Here is an 8,512-nt window from a genome sequence, read left to right on the forward strand (position 1 = left end):
GAATCGTCCGTTTGCTATATTAACCCGGTTCGGAGCCGAAAGTCGCAAAAGTTTGACTTTTGCTTTGACTTCAGTTCTGACCCGTTTTAGTGAGGTGTAAATATAACTTAGGACACTCTTAGGACCAGGTCACATGTTGGTATAAACCTCTGTGGTCGGTTCATGAGTTATCCGAGTCTTTTGCGCGATTCCGTCATTCGCCTAAAAGTTGACCGTAACGGCCTTTTAAAATTAAAACGAGTATTTCGGACACGTGAACGGACCATAACCTTGCTTATTAAATTATAAGCATGTCCTTAAAGTTTCACGTCAATCCGAGGTCTAGAATGAGAGTTATGCTAAAAGGCGCACTTTTAAGAAAGTTTTGTAATTAACGGCGCAATTAGCATAACGCCCATCTAACCCAAGTTTTCGTCACCAAAACTTTTACCCACTGTGGTAAAATAATATTTTGGGAATTTTAAAGATTTTTAATAATTTTTACCTTGCTCATAACCTGCGGTTATGGCTGCGGTTCGGTAAATACCGAATATACCCTTTTTGGCCAAAACGGGAGTTCTACAAGGTCTTTTGACCCGATTCCAGTTGCCACTGGTTTTAAATAATAAATAAAGTATTTTAAGCTTTATAAGCTGTTCGGGAAACTCAGATTTCCTGTAGAACTCGAAAAGCCTTTTTAAAGTCTTTAAAATGACCGAAAAGCCCCTACGGGGCATAATATAAACTTAAATTCGTTACGGGCAATACGGAAGGTATCCTACTGATACCAAAATACTTTTAAGGCATATTGACTTAGGAAATAAGCGTAGGACACTTATGGTTAACCGTTTCGCCTATTTGCGCACACGGTACGGCTCATGAAACTAGTTTTCGTGCAATAGCCGATATGGGTCAAATTATATTATTTGAACCCCAAAATCCAGAGTATGAACTATAAACCCATATAAAACAAGTCTCTGAACTTGTTGGGTCCAAATCATACTCCATTCTCGGTTTTCGCCTTTTCGTGCGAATTAACCATATCTATATATCAGAATCAACCGGTTTAAGCTACGGCTAGTATAAGGACCGTTAGGATTCTAAGAGGTCAATTAAAACCTTCGTTCCAGATTAGGAGCCCCAGTAAAAGCTATCGGTGACTTGATCTTAATTAAGGATTTATACTTGCAAAGGTAAATACTTTTGACTTATTTCCCCTATATGGGCTTGGGTTACGGTATATTAATACCGCTTGATTGAGCATTATATAATTCCATCGCTTAGGTGGTTAATTGATTTAAATATGATCGGCTCATTTAAACAGTTTTGTTGCTTATAAGCCTTTGGGGGGTTTAATGACCGTTGTCCCGGATATCCTTGGCATCATTTTACGAAATGGCCACGACCATCGACATCCCGGTGTAGGCGTACACCCGGTATAAAATGTCGACATTAAAAACTAAAAGACGTAGCCGTTGGTTTTTGTACTACGGTTTTACGCAAACGTGGTGTGTCTATAAATCTTTAACCCGGCACGACCCGGGCTACTGAACGCATAAAAGAACATGTAAAACGTTCACAAGATCATTATGAATTTTCCCAAGTTATAAAAGAATTTGTGCCTTGTGCATTCAAATCAATTTTAACAAACATTTTCAAAAGTGTCAGTTGAATGTATTTACCAGTGTAAACTGACGTATTTTCCCCAAAAAGATTAAGTGCAGGTACCTAAACGTAATTGGCTGGTATTAGCTCCCTAGCGTCGGGATAAGCCTCGCAAGCTTGATTGCAGTATCTGACGGAACAATGCTTTACTTTTATTTACGATCCACTGTGGATATTCAACCCCTGTAATACACTTTGATATTACAATCAGAGGTTGAAATTTATATATTTATCTTATGCTTCCGCTGTGCATTATATAATTGTGTGGTTTGACTATATTGTTGCCAACTTCGTCACGGTAATCCCCCACCGGGCCCACCGGTGAGACACGTGGAAATCGGGGTGTGACAACTATATGTTTATAAAAGTATGTAAAATTTACCAACAATCTCGTCCTCCGATACATCGAGCCATGCTTTTGCCAACTCGAACTCTTCCTTAGGCGACCAAAATTCGACCTTCTTAGTAGCACGTTTTTCGTACTCATCCAGTCATCCTTCTTTTTATGACTTCTTTTTTTTTTAGAAGAGGGTTCGACTTGGGTTTCGGAAACGGATTTGGTTTGGGTTGTGTTTTGGGTTTCGGGTATGTTTTGGGTTTGGGATATTTTTTGAGTCTAGAAGAGGGTTCGACTTGGGTTTCAGGAACAGATTCGGTTTGGGTTGTGTTTTGGGTTTCGAGTATGTTTTGGGTTTGGGGTATGTTTTGAGGTATGTTTTGAGGTATGTTTTGGGGTATGTGTGAGGGAAAAAATGGGGGTTGAGAATAATACCCGAAAAAACGGGCATCGGTGGAGTGGTGGGATGAGGAGAAGTTGGGGTGCTTGGTGGCATTGGATAATATCCAAGCTCACCCGTACGCAGTGTAACACCCGTCTCTTTTTTATAAGAATTTAATAATAAAATACGAGATTTTAAAAGCAAGTACTTCACTTCCTTGAAATTAAACAAAAGGTAAGTTCACATAACAACCGTATTCAAGTTAACTACCAACTAATTTTAACATCCCAAAACATCAAGTTAAGTGATTATACCATAAAACATTGTTTTCAACAAGATTAGACAAGCGCGGAAGCTTCAAAAGATAGTGTTTGGTTCTTGTGTTGCTGCTTGATCGTCATCCGGAGCATGATCAACATCACCTAAGGTCAAAACCACAACATTTGTCAGTTTTGACAACATAAAACTATATAAATATAAGTTCTATTATCAAACAACGAAAACGAAACAAAAATGCAGCAATTAGGGTCTGTCGCACCCGCGACAGATCAGGCCTCATCTTTCGCGGCCCGCGACGGACGTCACGTTGCACGACTGTGAGCCATGTTTGGTGTCACGTGACGTGACACCCCGTTTTTCACAGATGTTGCTCTTTTTGAGCTACAGATTCCCAGCTCTTAATTTTGGCACAATTCTAACTTCAAACATTCATAGCTTTTGATCCGAAAGTCCGTTTTAGGTGATTCTTTTTCCTGTGCATCTGTAATTAAATTACCGACGCGTCTATTATGATCATTGTGTCAAAAATGAATGTACGGGCTGAAAGTCTATAAATGCCATATGTATTTATTTGACCCGTTTAATTTTAGCACTAATTTAACCACTAACAAATTTTATGACCGCAAGACCTATTTACCCAACATCCGGGGCTTATGATCACCGGCGTTTCACTACCAAATCTATGGTTTCACGCTCTTGTAATCCGTCATCGTCAAATGCTATTCTAAACACATTTTTACTACTTACTAAACAATTGTTTGACCCGTTTGGCTCATTTATGGAATCCTCCACTTCTAATGACTACCAAACATTTGTTATTCAAGTTCATGACTCGACTAACTAATGGTGATCTACGTCACTTTTACTAACGCTACTTTTTCCAATAAACACAATTTCAAATATCTATAGTTAATCATATAACATAATTTAACGGAATCACGGTTACATACATGCATAATCCATCATCATTGGTTTGTAACCATAATTACCATTTTCCGGGCTTGTCAACTTTAGTGTATCACTTCCATTTCATGGTTTACGCTTTTATAACTCAAATTTAACGAGTGACGTTTAAGTCACTACGATCACTACCATTTCGACCATTATTTTAACCCATTTCTTTATCTAGTGAGTTACATCACTTTATTTATATTCCAAACATGACTAATTGAAAAATATTGTCAACAAACATATCTAAATAACTATTTTGACCCATTTGGTTGTCGAGTGAGTTACATCACTTCATTGACATTCCAAACATGCTTTAACCGTTTATATCAATATTACACAAATTTTAACTATCTATGACCACATAAATGTAACGGGACGACAAGTCGCGTACCTTTCAAAGCATATCCTTCAAGCGCGCGTCCGCTCCGACTTGACCGCTTGAAGATTCAACCACCGTGCCTATAGAGTTCAACCAACACCGTATTTAGAACTCATATCATTTCATATTATACGCAATTCGCCATATTATTCAATTACACGTTTCATTCGAAATTTTCGATATATTAGCGTTCATTTAGGCATTTTAACAAACACCTTGTGGGCATGATTTTTATTCTTCTTCTATCTAGTTCATATTTAACTTTTAACCAAGTTTCAATCATCAAACTTCAAGTCCTTATGGCTAGCATTCATAAACAATACTAAGATTTGTATCATAACATCAATTCTACACTATTTCGACATTGAAATTCAGTGTTCATCACATAATTACAACACCCACTTAACGCATGTATGGGTAATTATCAATTTCATAATTTTCATCACTAATTCAACAAGTTATTGACTAGGGTTTACTCCTAGACATGGATTCAACATAATATCACTCATACATTCAACATTCAATCAAGAATTTCAATTATGAGTCTTTACCAAAAATTCAAGATATCACCAAATCACGAAATTTGACTTACCTTGTGATCTCCTAGTTTTGATGATCACGAATTTAGTAAAAGCCCCAAATTTCTAGCTTGTTTTCCCTTTGATTCGTTGGATTTTTATGAGTTTAGGGTTCTTGTGGAGAACCTTCTTGTTTCTCCTGGATATCACGACCAAACACACACATATGTGTGTGTGTTTTGGTTTTTAATTGTTTTAATTAAAAACATTTTCCATTATTGCCCCTTTTAGTCCCTTATGTTTGAAAGTTATTCTAAAAGGTGTATTTATTCACATTTCCCTTGTTATTTACCAATATTTAGTTAACTAGGTTATTTGCTCCTAGTTACATTTCCGTTTGTTTTGACCAACTCACATTTTTTTTATTTATATTTAAATTTAATGTTTTTGGGGTGTTACACGCGGGTCTCGCCGATACCGGTCCTCTTGCTCGTTGTTTTGCAAACTTTGCCACAACGGATTGCTCGGGTCCCATAGGTTTTGGTTGTTGGGAAACATTGTAAAGAATGGTTTAAAAAATGTAGAGAATGGTATAAAAAGTTTAGAGAAAGTGAAAGGAATGGAATAAAAAATGTAAGGAATGTTGGGTATTTATAAGGTTAATTTATAAAAAAGGAAATTAAGAAAAAAATTTTAAAATTTACCGTTCAACGGTAAAATGTCATAACTCCTCCTCGTTCCACGCGATTCCTGCTCGTTATCACCATGGAGCCTCTTCTATAGCCCCCCCCCCCTGAATTGCTCGGTGTGGTTGTATAGCGCCTAGAGACGCTATAGAGGCTGAGTTGGCCTGGGTGGCGCCCCCACATCCTCCGGCCTTAGGAAGCTGACCATTTTGTTAACCCTGACAGTTTATAAATTGGTGTTAACTGAAACATGCACAGTTAACCAGCAACTTGCGTTATGTGAATACACTAATGCCTATCACGTAACGCGCTTAACTGAAACACCTAGTTCTTTTTAACTAGGTTTGTTTGTTGCTATTGTTATTCTTTTTGATGTTTTAATTTAACTTCAAACACTAAAATAATCATGCATTTAACCAAATAGTTTTATTTGCTTTGTATAACTTTCATTCGTTAGTTTTGTTTACAAAAACCAAATATGAGATATACACTTATTTGAAAACGGACTGACTCGGCATCTATGAAAAAATGTATTAATTTTTTTTACAAAAACTTGAAAGATATGGCTCAAACCCTTGACCTCTTCTCATTGAGCTCAAATACATAATACAAAATACAAAGCCCAATAATATAGGAAAGAGATAATTACAAATCAATTCCTAAATTATATATCTGGGTCTATTCTATTACACCCCCGCAGTCGAAGCGAGAGGTGGTCGAATGTTGAGACTAGACCTGAAATCATCAAATAAAACCTTCGGTAGACCCTTGGTGAAAATATCAGCAATCTGAAATCGCGTTGGTGCGTGTAATATACGGACCCTGCCACGTTGCACCTGTTCACGAACAAAATGGATATCGAGCTCAATGTTCTTTGTACGTTGATGTTGAACCGGAATGCCAGAGAGATAAATGGCACTGATGTTGTCAAAATAGACTAGAGTGGCGGTCCGAAGTGGGTGAGGAAGTTCGAGAAGGAGATTCCGTAGCCAACAAATTTCGGCAACCACATTAGCAACAGCCCTGTATTCGGCTTCGGCACTAGAGCGAGAAACGGTGGACTTTCGTTTAGAATACCAGGAAAGAAGATTAGGACCCATGTAGACGCAATAACCAGAAGTGGAACGTTGCGTGTCTGGGCAGCCTGCCTAATCAGCATCAGTATAAGTCTGAAGAGAAACAAGATTACACAGTGACAGTGTGAGTCCGTATGAGGAAGTTCCTTGAAGATAACGAATCACACATTTGAGGGCGTTCCAATCGTCGACAGTCTGGGCACGCAGGTGTACACATATCTGCTGAACCGCATATGTGATATCAGGTCAGGTAAAAGTGAGGTACTGAAGAGCCCCAGCTAAGCTACGATATAATGTCGGATTGTCAAATGTAGGACTGGACGTTGTGCTCAACTTCGGTTTAGTATCAGCTGGGGTGGCGACTGAGTTACATGATTGCATACCGGCTCTAGCAATAACGTCTCTGGCGTACGAATGTTGCGATAAGAACATGTTGTTGGCAGTTCGAGTAACATGAATTCCCAAAAAATAACTGAGTGGTCGAAGATCTTTCATAGCAAACTCGGATGCAAGAGAGGTCATGAGCGTTCGACGTAAAACATCTGAAGAGGTCGTCAAAATGATGTCGTCGACATAAATTAATAAGTATGCTGTATCACCCCCGTGATGGTATGTGAATAGTGAATTGTCACATTTACTCTATATAAAACCAATAGAAAGCACAAAATCCGTGAACTGTTGATACCATGCTCTGGGTGCCTGTTTGAGACCATAGAGAGACTTTCTAAGAAGACATACGTGATCCGGGAAATCTTTGTGACGGAACCCCATCGGTTGATACATATAAACCGTCTCATTTAGATTCCCATGAAGAAACGCATTGGTTACATCCAACTAATTAATCGACCAAGACTGAGATAAAGCAAGTGCTAAAACCGTGCGAATAGTTGCGAGTTTGACTACTGGGCTAAAAGTCTCACCGCAATCCACACCAACCTCCTGTGTGCGACCGTCACAGACAAGACGTGCCTTGTACCTTTCCAATGTGCCATCCGACCTGTGTTTGTGCCTAAACAACCACATACTGCGTATAACATGCATGTTTGCCTGCCTCGGAACCAGTTCCCATGTGTTATTTTTAATTAAAGCATTAAATTCGTGTGTCATGGCATTAAACTAGTCCGGGTTGGAGAGGGCGTCTTTTGGGTTGTTGGGTATGGGAGAGATTGATGTACTGTGAAGGTTGAATATTTGTTTTGGTTTACTTATGCCTGACATGGCACGTGTGCGCATAGTCCGGGTAGGTGGCGGTGGAGGAACAGGAATGGTAGTAGTAGGTGTGGGTGGTGGGCTGTTAGGTGAGTAGAGATTGGGCTCGGTTTGGGCGGGGTTGGTTGTAGATTGGGCTGGGTTTAGAGTGGGTGGTGGGATGGAGTGGGGTACTGGGTAGGATTGCGGAGAGTGGGCTTGGCCGAGAGGAGTGTGGCCGAGGTTTGGGTTGTTTGGGCAGGTGACGAAGGGGTGGTTTGGGCTGTGGAGGTAGGCGAGATATGGGCTGGTGGGTGCCGAAGGAGTGGATGAAAGGAAGGGTGGATGGGGTCGTCCAAAAAAATCGTAGTTTTGGAAAGGGGTTGCGTTTAGTTGCGAAGGGGAAAATAGTTTCATCAAATAGCACATGACGATTAATGGTGATTTTGTGGATGGAGAGATCGAGGCATTTGTATCCGCGATGGTTTGAAGGGTAACCAAGGAAGACACAAGGGTGAAGCGGTATTCAAGTTTGTGTATGGTGGTGTGGGGTATGAGAGGGTAACAAATGCACCCAAAAACACGTAGGTGGTCATAAGTGGGGTGGATGTGATATAGACGGTGGGTAGGTGTTTGAAAGTTGTGGACTTTGGAAGGTATGATGTTTAAGAGATATGTGGAAACTTCAAGGGCATGAGACCAATATGTGTTGGGCATAGAGGATTGGGCCAAAAGAGTTCTCATAATGTTGTTTATGGATCGTATTTTTCGCTCGGCTTTTCCATTTTGGGAGGAAGTATGGGGACAAGAAAAACGAAAATGCATTCCATTATTTTTGCAAAAGGTTTGAAACTGATTATTGACATACTCACGACCATTATCAAATTGAAGTTGTTTGATTTTACGGTTGAATTGTGTTTGGATGAAGTTGGTAAAAATGGTGAACATGGTAAAGACATCAGATTTATTGGCTATGGGGTAAGTCCACAGAAAATTGGTGTAATCGTCTAAAAATAAAACATAATAACGATGTCCCCCATTGCTAATGATGGGAGATGTCCAAACATCACTG

The 8,512-nt window shown here is 39.4% G+C and overlaps 1 long non-coding RNA gene across 1 annotated transcript; it reads right to left on the minus strand.

Annotated features, from left to right (window-relative positions):
• Positions 1 to 2,561: 2,561 nt before the first annotated feature.
• Positions 2,562 to 4,697, minus strand: LOC110870868. Its single transcript, XR_002553313.1, has 3 exons — positions 4,565 to 4,697; positions 3,985 to 4,052; positions 2,562 to 2,785 (listed from the first exon to the last, which is right to left on the minus strand). It is a non-coding gene; the product is annotated as an uncharacterized LOC110870868 (long non-coding RNA).
• Between the last annotated feature and the right edge of the window lie 3,815 nt (positions 4,698 to 8,512).

This window comes from Helianthus annuus, chromosome 8 (assembly GCF_002127325.2).
Source record: "Helianthus annuus cultivar XRQ/B chromosome 8, HanXRQr2.0-SUNRISE, whole genome shotgun sequence".
NCBI classification, from domain to species: Eukaryota; Viridiplantae; Streptophyta; class Magnoliopsida; order Asterales; family Asteraceae; genus Helianthus; species Helianthus annuus.